We start from the raw sequence: 17317 nt of genomic DNA, 5'->3' as shown, positions 1-17317 counted from the left end.
GATGTAAACTGAATAGAACTGAACTGATATAAACCGATGTGAATTGAACTATTATAAACTGAAGTGTAAACTGAACTGGACTGAAGACAGATGTGCAAACTGATGTAAGCTCAATCAGTTTTTTCTTTTGGAAAAACAATGACTGAAAGGATGACGTCCTGTGTGAAAGAGGCATGAGAAAAACAAAAAAAACGAATGCAGCCGCCACTTCTAAAAATTGGTAAGCTGAAAATTTAATACATTTTGGGTTTAATGCAGTTTTACATAAACCCAGCCTAGTCTAGATGTAAACAGATTAAAGCCGCATTAAACCCAAAAGTAAACATTATATTGCAACTTACAATTTCATAGATGTGATGGCTGTATTAATTTTTCTCAAAAATGTCTTCAAGAACAGCCCCTTGAGACATAGAGCTTTGCCTTCTGGGATAGGAAACACGTAAGCCCATAACCTTAAAAGGCTGACCTCCAGGCCTCCTTTAGTATTAATGTTTCCACCAGAAGGATAGGTTACATGTTATAGGAGCCTTAGGCTCAAGGGGGTGCTGGTGGCTCCTGTTTAGGTAAGTACCTCCTCCTTGCCTAGAGCAATCCCTCAGTTTCAGTAGAGGAGTGGAGCTGCGCTCCTGTTTGCTTTCCAGTCCTCACAGGAGGAGGACCGCTGAGGGTGTCCAGTGCTACCGCCAGTGGCCAACTCAGCTTCCTTACGGCCGGGCGGTCGTGACTGTGACTACTGGGAAGCGGAGCAGCTGCGCTTCAAGCTGGTTAAACTGGAAGTTCCAGTCGTGGCGGTGTTATCGACGGGCGCCGGGAGACTCGTGATTCCGGTCTCCGACAGCGCAGGCGACAGTGCTCGGGTGGCTGGTGCAGTATGAAGAGACCCAGCAGAGACTGTGGCTACCACCTCACAAGGAAACTAATGGAGGACACTGCCCCCCAACCCCCCCCCCCCCCCCCCCAAGCCCAGGACAAGAAACAGAGTCAGGCTCCCAAAAGGAAGTGTGCAGTTTGTGCAGCAAAATTTGGTTCAGCTTGGAAAAACCCCTTATGTCGCAATTGTGTGGATAATCTAAGGATGAGTCATTTTACAGCCTGCCATAGGGTTCTCACCTTCATTAAGGATGACATAACTACATTTCAGTCATTTAGATCCCTGCTGTATAGAATGCAGATGCTGCTGGGGCCTTGGACCCAGTCTGCAGGTACTGCGGTGTCAGAGGCATTGAAAAGGGAGGAGGACCAGGATGAGTATCCTAGGCCCCTTGCTTCCTCACAAGCGGGGTCAGGCTCAGAGGAGGACAACTGAGAAGGTTGCTCCTCCAGGGGTTCCAGGTACAAATTGGCCCTTGATGTTGTGGATGACCTCCTTAAGGCTGTCTATGAAACCTTGGAGATCGAGGAGGAGGACATATGTCTGTCTAAGCATGACCTCACCTCAGGGTCTACATGCTAAAAAGACATGGGTCTTTCTAGTCCATAGTTCCCTGGTTGATACCATTAAGCTGCAGTGGGAAAACCCTGAAAGGAAGACCTTTTTTTTCTGGTACTCTTAAAAGGAGAATCCATTTTGAGGAAGACTAATCCTAGCCATGGAACAAAGTTCCAAAGTTGGACACCCCCTTATCTAAAGTCTCTAAAAAGGCAAACTTAGCATTTGAAGATATAGGGGCTCTAAAGGATCCCGTGGATAAGAGGAGAGAAATCTTGCTCCGGAGGGCCTGGGATTCTACCTCAGCTTTAAGCCGGCTTTATTGGCCACCTGTGTCACCAGAAATCTGAAATGCTGGCTTACCCAGTTACAGATGCATCTCTCAGCAGGGACATCCAGGCAGCAAATACTAAAGTCCTTTCCTTTGCTGTTTAGAGTGTTCGGTTTCCTTGCGGATGCCTCCAATGAATCAGTTAAACTAGCTGCGAGAACATCTGCCCTGGTGAATTCAGCTAGAAGGGCGTTATGGTTAAAGACCTGGGTAGGGGACTCGGCATCCAAGCTATGTCTTTGTGCCTTACTCTTCACAGGCGATAACCTTTTTGGTCCATATCTCAAGGACGCTTTGGTGCATACAGCCGATAAAAAGAGGGCGTTTCCAGAGAGTAAAAAGAGATCTTACTCCAGGAGGGTTTTTTTTTCAGAAAACGCAGGTCCAGCAATGTATGGATGTTCAGCCCAAGAAACATTGGACATGGTACAAGAACAAGGGTAAGAGGGAGATCTTATTCTCGAGGACGCTTTGGTGCATACAGCCGATAAAAAGAGAGCGTTTCCAGAGAGTAAAAAGAGATCTTACTCCAGGAGGGTTTTATGTCAGAAAACGCAGGTCCAGCAATGTATGGATGGTCAGCCCAAGAAACATTGGACATAGTACAAGAACAAGGGTAAGAGGGAGATCTTATTCAATCCTCAGGGCCCCGCCAAGTCTCAATGACTCGAGCATCACAGTGGGAGGAAGACTGGGGACTTTTCTCCCTCAGTGGGCTTCAATCTCCTCAAACCCATACATTCTGGACTTGATAGAAAAAGGGTACAGGTTGGAGTTTGACTCCATTCCCCCCGCCAGGTATCTGGTAACCAATCTTCCCAGGGATTGGGAGAAGGCACAGGCTCTGTGTGGCCTAAATGGAAACCTGGTGGATCAACGGCCCTTACTCTGGTTCCCTGCAACAAGCAGGGGATGGGATTTTATTCCCATGTTTTTGTAGTGAACAAGCCCTCAAGCAAGTTTTGTCTTATCTTAAAACTGCACCCTCTCAATCAGTCTTTAAGGTACAAACACTTCAGAATGGAATCGATCTTCTCTGTAAAAAAACATCCTTTACCCAGATTGTTTCATGGCTATACTGGATCTGAAGGATGCGTATCTTTACATCCCCATTCAACATGCATGTCAGAAATACCTAAGAATAGCAGTAAGGATTGGCACAGAGATCCACTACTGGTAGTATCGGGGCTCTACCTTTTGGTATGGCCTCAGCACCGAGAATTTTTACGAAAGTGCTTGCGGAGGCCTTGGCTCCTCTAGCAATGAGGTCTATTACGATCATTACCTATCCGAACGATCTCCTCTTCGTGGCCAGGTCTCACCAACAGTTGATGGAGGATCTGTGGATTGCCCAGGGCTTCCTTCAGGCCCTCCCAGAGAGTTGCCTATCTTGGGTTGAAGAAAGATCTTCCTTCAATGGGAAAAAATTCTCAGGATAGTTCAGGTGCTGGCAGAGCTGCAGAACAATTTGTCCATTACAATATGGGATATCATGAGGGCAGTAGGTCTTATGACATCCCGGCTGTACCCTGGGCGAGATTCCACCAGTGTCAACTGCAGTTTTGTTTTTTTTTGTTTTATTTTTTTTTTCTTCTTAGGTTTTGGAACGGGGACAGATCCTCTCTGGATCTTGCAGTCCGGCTCCAGTCCAGAATCAAGAGATCCCTTTGGTGGTGACGAATGCAGTACAATCTAGTCAAGGGTCTGGAATGGACCACACCTTATCCGGTTATCATTCCGACCGATGCCAGCAGCTAAGTGACAGAGCAGCCCAGGGGTCGTAGTCCTTGGGGGAAGCTCGGAGATCCTCGAATCAGAGAGAGCTTCTAGCAGTCCAGCGAGCACTAGATGCCTTTCAAGCAGATATAATAGACCGTCGCCTGCAGATCAGACGATATGGCTACGGTGGCATAGATCAACAAGCAGGGGCGTACAAGAAGCCCTTCTCCCCAGGCAATTGCAGACAGCATACTGTCTAGGGCCGAGCAAAATTTGTGTTCGATATCTGTCATCCATCTGAAAGGAGCGCATAATTTCCTAGCAGACTTCCTAAGTCAGCATCCAGTCAAGCACGAGGAATGGTTTCTCAACCAGGAAGTGTTTGCGGCCATCACTTTGAGATGGGGCATGCCGGAGGCCGATCTCTTTGTTTTCCAGGAAAACAGTAAAGTCAGCCAGTTCTCCCTAAATCCGCAGGATCAGGCCTTGGATGTAGATGCCTTCGCAAACTTGTGGGAATTCAATCTTTGTTATGCGTTTCCTCCAGTGAGGATGATCCCAGCAGTCCTGCAGAAGTTTTTGTTGAAAAGGACAAACTTCATGATGGTGGCCCCATTTTGGCCACAGAGACCATGGTTCTCTCTGCTGTGGAGCCTGACCTCGTTCTCCCATTCCCTCTTCCAGAGAGGGGGGATCTTGTCTCCCAGGGCCTGGTGCTGCATCCCCAGGTTAAGAGTTTTAAGTTGGCAGCGTGGCTACTGAAGAACAGCTCCTGAAAGCTCAGGGGTTTTCTGACAAAGTGAACTGCTGCAAACTAGTAATCAAAGCTATATATACTAAGGCCTGGAAAAGATTCAACTCCTGGTTGTCAGAAAAGGGTCGGAGCCCTCTAGATATCCCGGCGGTGTTAGATTTCTTCCAAGATGGGAAGATCATGGCCTTTTGGTCAGCACTTTAAAGGTGCAGGCCTCGGCCTTAGTGTTTTCCTTCAGGTTACCCTCCAGCAGGATCCCTTTATAGCAGATTTTTTTCTGGGTCCTTTCCAAATCCAAGGTGGTGGCGGTCAGGTCCTGTCCAGTTTGGGATCTGTCTTTGGTCCTAAAAGCTTTGGTCCTTTGAACCTCTGGAGAAGTCTTCAATAAAGTTTTTAACTCTAAAACTGTATTTTTGGTAGCAATCACTTCGGCCCATAGGGTGAATGAATTGCAGGCGCTTTCCATTAGGGAACCATTTTTGGCGGTTTTTGAGGATAGAATTGTTCTCAAGATATAATTTTGCCAACCTTCTGTTCTGCTCCCACAAGCAAGGAAGAGGAAAGATTAAGTTTGTTAGATGGAGCCTTCTTTTTGCGGGAGCGCGGAAGGGTTCCAATGCTTCCAAGTCCACCATTTCTAGGTGAATTAGGATTGCTATCGCAGAATCATATACAGTTGTGTTCAAAATAATAGCAGTGTGTTGAAAAAAGTGAATAAATCTCAAAATCCTTCTAATAGTTTTTATTTCCATACACACAAATGCATTGGGAACACTACACATTCTATTCCAAATTAAAACATGAAAAATATATCAAATTTGTGTTGTTCCTCTAAAAAAAATTGAAGAAAAGTGAATATTAGACTGTTCAAAAAAAATAGCAGTGTTTTTGTATTCTTTACAAACTCAAACATTCACTATATAAACTGAAAAATGTTTGAAGATTTTGCTTTCCTTTGAATCACTTAATATTTAGTTGTATAACCACTGTCTCTGAGAACTGCTGTACATCTGTGTTGCATGGAGTCAACCAACTTCTGGCACCTGTGAACAGGTATTCCAGCCCAGGATGATTGGACTACATTCCACAGTTCTTCTGCAGTTTCTTGGTTTTGCCTCAGAAACTGCATTTTTGATGTAACCTCACAAGTTTTCTATTGAATTAAGATCCGGAGATTGGACTGGCCACTCCATAACGTCAATCTTGTTGGTCTGGAACCAAGATGTTGCACGTTTACTGGTGTGTTTGGGGTTGTTGTCTTGTTGGAACACCCGTTTCAAGGACAATTCCTCTTCAGCATAAGGCAGCATGACCTCTTCAAGTATTCTGATGTATTCAAACTGATCCATGATCCCTGGTATGCGATAAATAGGCCCAACACCATAGTATGAGAAACATCCCCATATCATGATGCTTGCACAACCATGCTTCACTGTCTTCACAGTGTATTGTGGCTTGAATTCAGTGTTTGGGGGTCGTCTGACAAACTGTCTCCGGCCACTAGACCCAAAAAGAACAATCTTACGTTCATCAGTCCACAAAATGTTGCGCCCTTTCTCTTTAGGCCAGTCAATGTGTTCTTTGCCAAATTGTAACCTCTTCAGCACGTGTTTTTTTCAACAGTGGGACTTTGCAGGGGCTTCTTGCAGATAGCTTGGCTTCACATAGGTGTCTTCTAATTGTAGCAGTACTCACAGGTAACTTTAGACCTTTGATCTTCCTGGAGCTGATTGTTGGCTGAGTCCTTGCCATTTTGGCTATTCTATCCATTCGAATGGTAGTTTTTCGCTTTCTTCCACGTCTTTCAGGTTTTGGTTGCCATTTTAAAGCATTTGCGATCATTTTAGCTGAGCAGCCTATCATTTTCTGCACTTCTTTATATGTTTTCCCCTCTCCAATCAACTTTTTAATCAAGGTACGCTGTTCTTCTGAACAATGTCTGGAACGACCCATTTTCCTCAGAATTTCAGAGAGAAATGCACTGTAACCAGCATGTACAACATTTGCTGCCTTCCTTCCTTAAATAAGGGCAATAATTGCCACCTGTTTTTCAAAGAATGAATTACCTCACTAATAAAACTCCACACTGCTATTATTTTGAACATGCCCCTTTCAATTAGTGATTCAATGACACAGAATCAGCAGCATGCATGTCATGACTGTTGGGTCTGTTGGATTTCTATTACTCTACTACACCTGCTAGTAAATTATTTGCCATGTAGAAATATCATTTCTACCAAAAACAGTGATTGATCAGGTTAGTGATGTCTGACTGCTATTATTTTGAACACAACTGTAATTTATTAGAAATTCCACCCCCATTTGTTAATGCATGCTCAACCAGATCCTTGTCAGCATCCTGGGCAGAGAAAGTGGGTACCTCACCAGAACAAATCTGTAAGGTGGCCACTTGGTCCAGCTTTTCTACCTTTGTGAGGTATTATTGCCTGGATCTGCTTTCTAGTGAGGATCAGGCATTTGGGCGCAAAGTCCTCCAGGCAGTAGCCCCGCACTAGTGGGTAGGTTCTTGATTATCGTCTCAAGGGGCTGTCCTGGAAGACGTTTTTGAGAAAACCAGAGTTAGACTTACCGGTAACTGCTTTTTTTTTATAAGGATTTTATATTTCCCACCCTAAGTATTCTATGGTAATGTATGTTTATGCCTAAATGTCTTTTAGTGTCTTCCTGTGGTTCTTGGGTAAAATTGAAGTGGGAGGCCTGGAGGTCCGCCTTTTAAGGTTCTGGGCTTAAGTGTTTCCCATCCCAGAGGGAGGAGCTTTACGTCTCAAGGGGCTGTCCTGGAAGACTTGTAGAAAAGGTGTTACTGATAAGTCTAACTCTGGTTTTCTCAAAAACGTTTTTCCTTTTTTTTTTTTTCTTTTTTTAAGCCTTTCTTCTGTTTTCATTTCGTGATCCAGCTAGTACATCTGATTTCTTTTAACAGAAAAGCCCTGTTGCAGTTCCAGGGATGAGAAGCCATTTTACACTGGCAACAGTGCCTAAAATGATCAGCTTTTTTTTGTAAACCTTTATCCAAAAAGGGAACAATACTGCTGTAAGGGCTTGTTAACGTGTGTGGTAATATCCTGTGTTTTATGTAACATTTATTTAGCATTTGTAAAGTCTCATAACTGCCCTTCAACACCTGCCATGAATATTACAATGGCACCACAGTGCTATACACACAGGAGCTGTTGTGTTGAAAATGAAGCAGCATGTCACTTTCATGAAGCATTGGCGCTTGTCAGCCTACTCCATTCATTTAAATGGTATTGCTCTGTAACCACTTCCCGACTTCCTATAGCTGAAGTCAGGAAGTTATCCAGTGAAGTCCTCCCAGAACCGCATGCTCCCGGCTTGCTCTGTGATCGCTGTGTCCTTAGGACACAGCTGCTCACATGACACAGTAAAGGGCCAAACAGCGGTCTTTTACCACGTGATCAGCGGTGTCCAATCACAGCTGATCACCATATAAACACATTTGCCAGTTACTGGTCGTACCTTCCTCATGCTGTCACAGAATGCAGCCAGAGAGGAGAAATGATTGTTTTTACAGCCTTTATGGGTGTAAAAGCAAGCAGTGTAAAAAGAATATGGTGACACTGTACTGCTCGGATGACAGTACGTAAAAAAAAAAAAATTAAAATGAAAAAAAAGTTTAAAAATTATTATTTTTGGTTATAAGCTAATTTGGGTTATTTTTTTGTTACTAAAAAGATAACGGAATACATTTTGGCCAAGATTTATGATGACATATTGTTTATTTGCAAGATTTTATAAGAAAAACACTTTTTTTCAAAATGTTTGGACTTTTTCATTTATATAGCAAAAAAAAAAAAAAAAAAAAATCCCAGTGGTGAATAAATACCACCAAAATAAAGCTTTATCTATTTAAAAATTTCATATGGGTACAGTCTTGCATGACCGCGCAATTGTCATTCAAAGTGTGATAGCACTGAAAGCTGAAAATTGGCCTGGACAGGAAGGGGATAAAAGTGTCCGGACTTGAAGTGGTTAAATACCACAAAAAGGAAGCTTTGTGTGAAAAACAATGATAAAAAATTCATATGGGTGCTGTGTTGCATGCTCACACAATTGTCAATCAAAGTGCAACAGCACTGAAAGCTGGCCTGGGCAGGAAGGGAGTAAAAGTGCCCAGTAGGCAAGTGGTTAACAGCATCCATTACATTTATGTATTCGTGATGCATATTCTTAGTGTTAGTTGGGCATTGGGGGAAAGGCAGTGGATGTTCCTGTACTGCAGAATGCACTGGAAAATATTGGAAAACTAGGACAGAGCAGCTCCAGCTACTTCCTGTGTGGACAGCAGCTTGTGTGCCAGCAACACTGACAGTGTACCAAGCCAAGTGTGCAAGAGATTAAAGTATAAAAATCCATCTTGCAGAGAATTCACCAATGACTGCTAGCACAGTGCACCTCAAAGCAGATCATTTTCCTCTACAACCATTTCAGAATAGAAAAGCAACACTTTTCATGGACATGTATCAAGCATTCTTTTCTGGTGCTCCATAGACATGTCATACATGTTATAAGAGTGTTAATGAGCATTGCTTTGTTCTTCATAATCACCACACGTGTTAATGAGCCCTAACTGTATATAAAGTATTCACTGGAGTTTGGCTTCAATTTGTTACTATATTTAAATCTGCTATTAGAACTCTCTGCCCCTAGACTGACAATGCTGCTGTTCAAATCTGCCTCCTGTGCTCATTCATGCAGAGTGGGGACACTCTAGTACAGAGGGTGTGTTACTGGCCAGATCACCAGGGGAAGAAAAGCCGAAAAGAAAAGAAAACTAATAAAGCCACCACATCTAGTGATTGTTAAGGTGCAATATATTACATTTTTGGTTAGGGGTTAATATGGCTTAAATGTTTTTTTGTGTAAGCAAAATTGCACTAGTTGCTGAAAATCATAAAGAGGAATCTGAGTTGATTATGAAGTTCTTCCAGCATCTGGACAATGAGACAACATTTGTCATTTTCTCTTTGTGCCAAGGACAAGAGACATGAAACAAACGTCAATTGTCCTGCTAAAGTACCTACACTATATTGCCAAAAGTATTGGAACACCCTCCAAATGATTGGATTCAGGTGTTCCAATCGCCTCCATTGCCACAGCTGTATAAAATCAAGCACCTAGGCATGCAGACTGCTTCTACAAACATTTGTGAAAGAATGGGTCACTCTCAGGAGCTCAGTGAATTCAAGCATTGTACCGTGATAGGTTGCCACCTGTGCAATAAGTTCATCTGTGAAATGTCCTTGCTTCTAAATATTCCACGGTCAACTGTTAGTGGTATTATAACAAAGTGGAAGCAACGGAAAACAACAGCAACTCATAAAATGACAGAGCAGAGTGAGCACGCGCTGAAGTGCGCAGAAGTCGCCAACTGTCTGCAGAGTCAATAGCCAAAGACTTCCAAACTTCGTGTGGCCATCAGATTAACACAACAACCGTGTGTAGAGAGCTTCATGGAATGGGTTTCCATCAGGCCCAGACTGGGACAAACAGTGGCCCGGGCACTTTGGACTGAGCAGCCCAAAGCCCGGGGACCCTTTCCTCGGAGTCCAGTGGCGGATAGCCAGGGCCTGGTCGCAAGAGCGACCTTTGCAACCCTGGTAATTCCGCCACTAGTGTCAGTATGTTTTCATTTTTGTTTAGTTTTTCACAATCTTATATTTTATTATTTTTTAAAATTTGTTTTGTGCCCTATGGCCAGTCTGGGCCTGGTTTCCAGCTGCATCCAAGTTTTACATCTCTAAGTGCAATGCAAAGCATCAGATGCAGTGGTGTAAAGCACGCTGTCACTGGACTCTAGAGGAGATGTGTTCTCTGGAGTGACGAATCATGCTTCTCTGTCTGGCAATCCGATAGACATTTCTGGGTTTGGTGATTGCCAGAACGGTACTTGACTGACTGCATTGTGTCAAGTGTAAAGTTTGGTGGAGGGGGGATTATGCTGTGGGGTTGTTTTTCAGGAGTTGGGCTTGGCCCCTTACTTTCAGTGAAAGGAACTTTTAAGGCGTCAGCATACCAAGACATTTTGGACAATTTCATGTTCCCAACTTTGTGGGCACAGTTTGGGGATGACCCTTCTTGTTCCAACATGACTGCGCACCAGTGCACAAAGCAAGGTCCATAAAGACATGTATAAGTGAGTTTGGGGTGGAGGAACTTGACTGGCCTGCGGAGTCCTGACCTCAACCTGATAGAACACCTTTGGGATGAATTAGAGCAGAGACTGCGAGCCAGGCCTTCTCATCCAACATCATTGCCTGACTTCACAAATGCGCTTCTGGAAGAATGGTCAAACATTCCCATAGACACACTCCTAAACCTTGTGGACAGCCTTCCCAAAAGAGGTGAAGCTGTTATAGCTGCAAAGGGTGGGCCAACACAATATTGAACCCTACGGACTAAGACGCCATTAAAATTCAAGTGTGTGTAAAGGCAGGTGTCCCAATACTTTTGGCAATATAGTGTATGTCTACAAAGACTATATTCTCATTTTGGGGCACTAGAGACATGAAGGGAAGAATTGGGCTAAAGCAGAACAGTTCGCGCCACTTGTATGCGAGCAGGCATAGATGATGTTGCAAGTTTATGAAGCACTCTGATCTGGTGATCTGAAAACCCTGTAAAGTCTGGGCTGCCTAAACAGCTCTGCCCTTGTAAACTGTAGGAAAGTTATATATAAAAAGTACTCTATGAATGAGAGATCTACCTCCTCGTTTCATTCAAAGAACACTTTTCATTGTTAGAACTGATAATATAGCTTCTATAAATGGGGCATGAGGGTGGACACTTCACGAGTGCCTATGATGGGTCCGGCAGTTTGTATTAACCCCAAAGCATAGGAGGATCACAGCTTTGAGGTATTTGGGACAAAACAGCAGAGGAATGAGCATTTCAATAAACAGCACCCACCTGCACAAGGGACACTTCTCATTCAATGTAAGTACTTTCCCTTGTGCTGATGAAATACCCAATTCCACAAAAACTGCACTTACTTTCAACTATACAAGTTCTGCTTCCAAATATAAAATATCCACCAGCTTTGCCTCAACACAGGCTTTCGCAGATGTGTATACAGGTAAATGACTGTCTTCAAACTGACTTAAATATATCAGGGATGTGCAATTCCTATCGCCTGAGTCCTGGGCGCCAAGCAACAGTTTTTTTTTTTTTAAATGTAGTCCTGCTGCGGGCAACCAGAAGGGTTTAGAGTCGGTGGTCGGATCTCTTGTAAAAGCAATTCTAGTGGCTAACTAGCCACTGGATTACTTTTAAAAGCAGCGGAAGGGACTGTTCCCACTTTCGGCGGTCTGTCCTGTGTACAGCCGGTCCCTGGACTCTCCCCGAAGATCCTCCTGCTCCCAGGAAGTCTCTCTCCCCTCCCTGGACTTTTGGCCTGCTGTACAGTGAAGTACAGTCTCATCTTACTTCGGTGTGTTTCCTGTCCCCAGAGCTCCACCCCCTCCCACCACATCACCGCTGGCCAATGCGGCCCCCCCATCCCCGGGCCTGCTGTACAATAAAGTCTGGGCCCATCCCACTCTGGTGTGTGTCCTGTCCCCAAAGCTCCTCCCCCTCCCAGAACGTCACCATGTGCAGTGCGCCCCCCCTTAACTCCCTGGGTCCACAGCCTGCTGTATAGTAAAGTCCAGTCATGCCGGTGTGGATGCTGGGAGTTGTAGTCCGTTCTCTGTGTACCTGGATGTATAGAGTCTCTAAAGAAAGTTTGTTACTTGGGGGCCCCTGGTGGGCTATTCAGACTTTATACAGGTGGGAGGGGTACCTGGTAGTCAGGGGGGAGATCACCATACAGGGAATGGAGATCCTACAATATCTTTCCTCATATTATCCACTAAGAGTACGGGCTATACTGGCCTGCCCTCACCCCCCCCCCCCCATACATCCCCTGTGACGGGGCACCCTGGCTCTCTTGTAAAATCAATCCAGGTGGATAACTAGCCACTGGATCACTTTTACAAGCAGCAGGAGGGGATGTCCCGCCTCCTTCCACTGGCTGTACCATCCCACCTAGACACCCAATCGACCAGCCGGCACTTCCACCTGCTGACCATAGAGGCAGATAAAGACCAGAACTGCTCTGTCCACCTCTATGATATAGGAAAAAGGACGTAATGAGTATACATCACATCCGGTTTCCCCAGATGTAAACGGCACCATTTTTAAAAATGGAAACCATTTGATCACACCGATCTTGCTGTGATCAAATGCTTTTAAGGGCAGAGGAGGGATATGGGGTCTTATTGACCCCAGATTTTACCATAAAGAGTCACTGCCTATTGCTGTTTCCTTTTCTTGTGACAACACTAAAAGTGATAAAAAAAAATTTAAAACGACCAGTGTAAAAAATAAATAAAACTGTAAACGTCAGAACATGTGCAGTAATTCTAGTACCAGTTTTCCTCTGTAAATCTAAAGTGGTAACCTGTAAAGGTTTTTAAAGCGTCGCCTAAGGATTATAAAATGTATGCTGTTTGCTGCCATTGCATGGGCGTGTGCAATTTTAAAGTGTGACATGCATCTATTTACTCAGTATAACATCATCTTTTATATTTTACAGAAATAATTGGGCTATGTATTGTGTTTATTTTCATTCAAATTCAAAAAAGTGCATTTAAAATAAAAAAAAAATGCGTTTGAAAAGTAAGATTATCATGAGGGACAAGTAGATTGGGACCCCAATTTAGCTCCTCCAAAGATAGTTTTTTTAAAAATGTTGTATTCTGTATAAAAATAAATATTTTTAGTAACTGTATTTCATAATGCACAAAAATGCTCACTAGGTATGTATGCATTATGATAAGCATTCCACAAAGATTGCCTTTTAAAACCGGGGGTAAGAGTTTATATTTTACTGATGTATTCAACAGCACCTAACAAAGACCAGTGGACAATTCACATAGCTCCCCTACCTCACTTAATAGTAGTGCAAGCTAACAAACCTGCCAGTAATGTCAGTTTTTGGGAGGAAACTTGTCAACCTTATGGTGTTACTAAACCCACAACAGTAAGATCAGCCTGTATATGCAGTAAAGCATGCTTGTTATACTCACTGTGTAAAAAGGTTGTTTGCTTCTGTCTTCTCTGATCCTCCCCATTCTACTGTTCCCAAGCCATCTCCTGATAGCACAGGGCTCTGGGTCACTCTGTACATGCTCAGTTTGGTGTGTATTACTAGAGAGTTTTTATTTTCTTTGGTAGGGTGCATATGATCAGCACAGGGCCAATCAGCACTGTTCAGACAAAGGGTCAAGAACTATGCAGCCTCATAGGACGGTCAGAGTACAATGAAAACTCGTCCTACAAGATTTAACCGGACACTGATAGAAGTCACAAGACCGCTATATGCTGCTTATGAGAAAAAGTATTTAGCAGTTTATATTTACTAAAACTAACCGAATTTCCATGTTCTGTGTACTGTGGAAGACCAGATATAGTGAATGCAGAGTCCTGGGTTTGATAAAACTTGAAGGAAATCTAAGGGAATGTGGAGAACACAAACCCCTGATGAAAAATGAAACTGAGTACAGAGATCCAATGCTTTTTTAATAGTAACCAATTGGTAATCACTGGCTGTATTATAAAGTGTTTCCGGTTACCCAGTATTTCACCATCAGCTAGTGGAAATTTCCAAGGCCTGTAATTTGATCTAGTTTGAGACTGTTTTGGGATGAAGTAACCACATATTTAAGTAATTAGGCTTGGAAACACAGGTACCAGTTTATTCTGGTTGTAAATTAGTAATGATAGCAGGAATACCGCTGCAACCTAGCTCTGACAGTACAAATGTAATTCTAAGCATGAAACACTTAATCAGGACAATACTAAAACACACATATTACAACTAAGTAGGCTGCAAATAGGTATTCTAAGTGACTTCATTTGTAAATAGTATGTCTATAGATATTACACTGTATGACTTTTCTGCATTAAGGAATGTTACATCCTAGAGTTAAAATGGATGCGCTTGGATCTTAGTATTTGCAAAGTGGTTGTTAAAGCTGTTGCCCAGTCTTCTGTGAAAAAAATTAAAGTCGGCCGCTACAAAAACTGTAGCGGCTGACTTTTAAAAAACAGCCACTTACCTGTCCCATGATCCAGCGGTGTGCTCACCCCAGCCGACTTCACCTGCTGTATTCTTTCCTCAGTGCCGGCATGTTAACTAGGCACCTGGCTGTGACAGCTTACGGCCTCACAGCCAGGTGCCCAGTGCGTATGCGTGAGCAGCTCTGCGAATTGTGAATAGTCCCGTAGTCTTCTGGGACCTGTCACAAGTCCCAGAAGACTGTGAGGAGGGAGGGGGGAAGGAGAACTTCCGCTTCCAATAACCCAGGCAGTAGGAGCGGAAGTGGGTACCTGTCAAAATTTACAGGTACACTTTAAGGTGATGTTTCAGGGGAGGATCCACTTTTCTCAAGCCTGCTAGGGTGCCACCTACTGCACAGTCTTAAAGCGGAGTTCCACCCAAAAGGGGAAGTTCAGCTTTAAAGATTGGTCCCCCATTCCTCATTAAGGATTGGCACCTTTGGGGAGCAGGGGGGAACAGGTATCCAAATTTGACATGTACCCCCTCCCACTTCCGCTGCGATTACCTAGGCGATCAGAAGCGGAAGTTGTCCTCCTACCCTCCCTCCTCAAAGTCTTGTGGGGACACTTCTTCCACATTGGCTGAGACAACAGCGGAAGCCCATTGGGACCCATGGGGGGGGGGGCTGGCAAGCCATTGCTCCCAATGGGCTTCCGCTGTTGTCTCAGCCAATGTGGAAGAAGTGTCCCCAGACAGCAGAGGATGTTGAGAACATCGCTGGATCGGAGGGGGCCCAGGTAAGGACTGGGGGGGCTGCTGCACACAGAAGGTTTTTTACCTTCATGCATAGAATACATGAGCCCTTAGAACCACTTTCAGCTATGTGCCTCACTTTGTGCCTGATGTGTTCAGGGACAGCTGCAGAAGATTGTTTGAGGTGGATTTTTTTACATTGGCTACAGCGTGTTCCGCGATTTAAAGGCACGTAGTGTGAATAAGTGATAAAGTGGTTCTCTTTGAATATTCATAGACCCTTGGATATAAGCTGGTACTTTCAGGTGATTACAATTCTCAAATATTAAAAAAAACACTATAGTGTAAAAACACCTTACACTGCCTTTAATAATAAGTAACATGTAAAAATAAATCAAACCAATAAAAAAATCAAACCAAATAATATTCCAATTTAAGTCCAAAATCGTTAAAAGTCATTGCTGTGAAATTCTTATATTCTTATATATTTCTAGAAGTCTTCAAAAATATGTAATTCTCCGCCATGTGCTCATATCCCTCTGGTGGGAAAGGAGGCTTACCAGGGCATATTGACTCCTTATAAGTAAGTGATTCATGTAGTGCTTTTTTCCAATATGGTCCCCAATTGCGATGTGGAACCCCACATGGCCATGCTCCTTTCAAATTATGCCAGCGAGTATGGGGAGAAGATCCCCACCTGCTTTCACTGAGAAGGAGGGATCAGGGGGAGAGCTGCAGGAACATGTTGCATTTTCCACCCTAAAGACAAATGGAACATGTAACATGCTCTTGAAGGTGAACTTATCCTTTAATTTCTGTCTTCCAAATGGCAGTTAAAAGGAGTAAGACTATGAACAGGAACAGCTACAGCAGAAACCTATTTGCTATTTTGTGCTGATGGTCTGACACAGGCTATGATACACTTTCCAGAATAGCTCTAATCTCAATTCACATGTGCAGAATCATGTGTTCTCAAAGCCTGGTCATCTCACACGTATGCCCTTTGAAGGGGGATGTCTGTTTGGTGAGGCATATGACAAATTTATAAAAGATGTCACAGGAGAAAAAGTCCTCCCACAGAGAAAAGTTCCAAAACCTCCATAAAATGCAGAGCACCTCAATCCAGGATTCCACTTCCAAGCCTAAACTTAGCTTCGGTATTTTACTTGGCCAACAAAGCTAAGCAAATATTCCCAAAACCCTCTTCCCAAAATAGGAGTGCCCTCACTCTTAAAAGTATAGGGGTGTCCCAGACCAGTGGATTCAATGGGTGAGGTAAAAAATTGAGTAAAAAAAATTTCCCCTCAGAGCTTTCTTTCAAATCATTCAAAATCTGTCCAAGGAAAGTCAGATTTGCAGAATGCCCTGAACAATCTCTTGTCCCAGAAAGCAATTGTATCAGTTCCTCCAGAGGACTGGTTCAAAGGCATTTATTTAAACCTGTTCATGGTACCAAAGCCAAAAGGAGTAGTATTCAACTTATCCTGCACCTAAAATCTCTAAACAAATACCTTCAAATTCCAAGGGGAATATTTTGCAACCATAGACAAGATGCCCATCTTCATGTTCCCATTTATCCTCCTCATTAATGTTTTCTACACTTTGCAGTAGGAGACAATCATGTCCAGTTTGGCCTATCCTCTGGTCCCAGAGGTTTCATAAAAGGTACTTGTACCTCTCCTAGCCCTCATCAGAACTCAGGGAATCCAGGTCATAGGCTATCTAAATTACCTGCTCTTGAAGGACTCTTTCCCTTTCCAGCTGTCTGCAAACATCCACAAAACAATTCAGGCTTTCAGCTGGGTGATCAACTTGGTCACCTGAGAATGCCAGCTCCCCTTCAACATCCTGGGAGTCAGAGCAAAAGGGATGACTCTTTACCATTGGACTCCCATTCTAAAAGGACACATCAGGGTGCAATCAGACAATGCCACGGCTGTGGCATACATCACTCACCAAGGGGGTACCAGGAGTCATGCAGTCTTGAAGGAAGCAAGCCAGATCATATAGATGGAGAAATATTGTCCAGCAATCTCTGCAGTCAATATCCCACAGCTGGAGAGCGGATTACCTCACCACCTGTATCAAGAGGAATAGGCCCTTCCCCCTGACATCTTCAGCCTGATATACCAGAAATGGGAAACTTCAGACATGGACACCCTGGCCTCCAGGTTTAACACCAAGTTACCTCTATTTTTGGTCAGGACTAAGGATCTTCTAGCACTAGCAGCTGATGAATTAGTAATC

This window comes from Staurois parvus, unplaced genomic scaffold, assembly GCF_062004578.1.
Source record: "Staurois parvus isolate SC_StPar_1 unplaced genomic scaffold, SC_StPar_1.0 ptg000206l, whole genome shotgun sequence".
Classification (NCBI taxonomy): Eukaryota; Metazoa; Chordata; class Amphibia; order Anura; family Ranidae; genus Staurois; species Staurois parvus.
Note: the sequence above shows the minus strand (reverse complement) of the source record.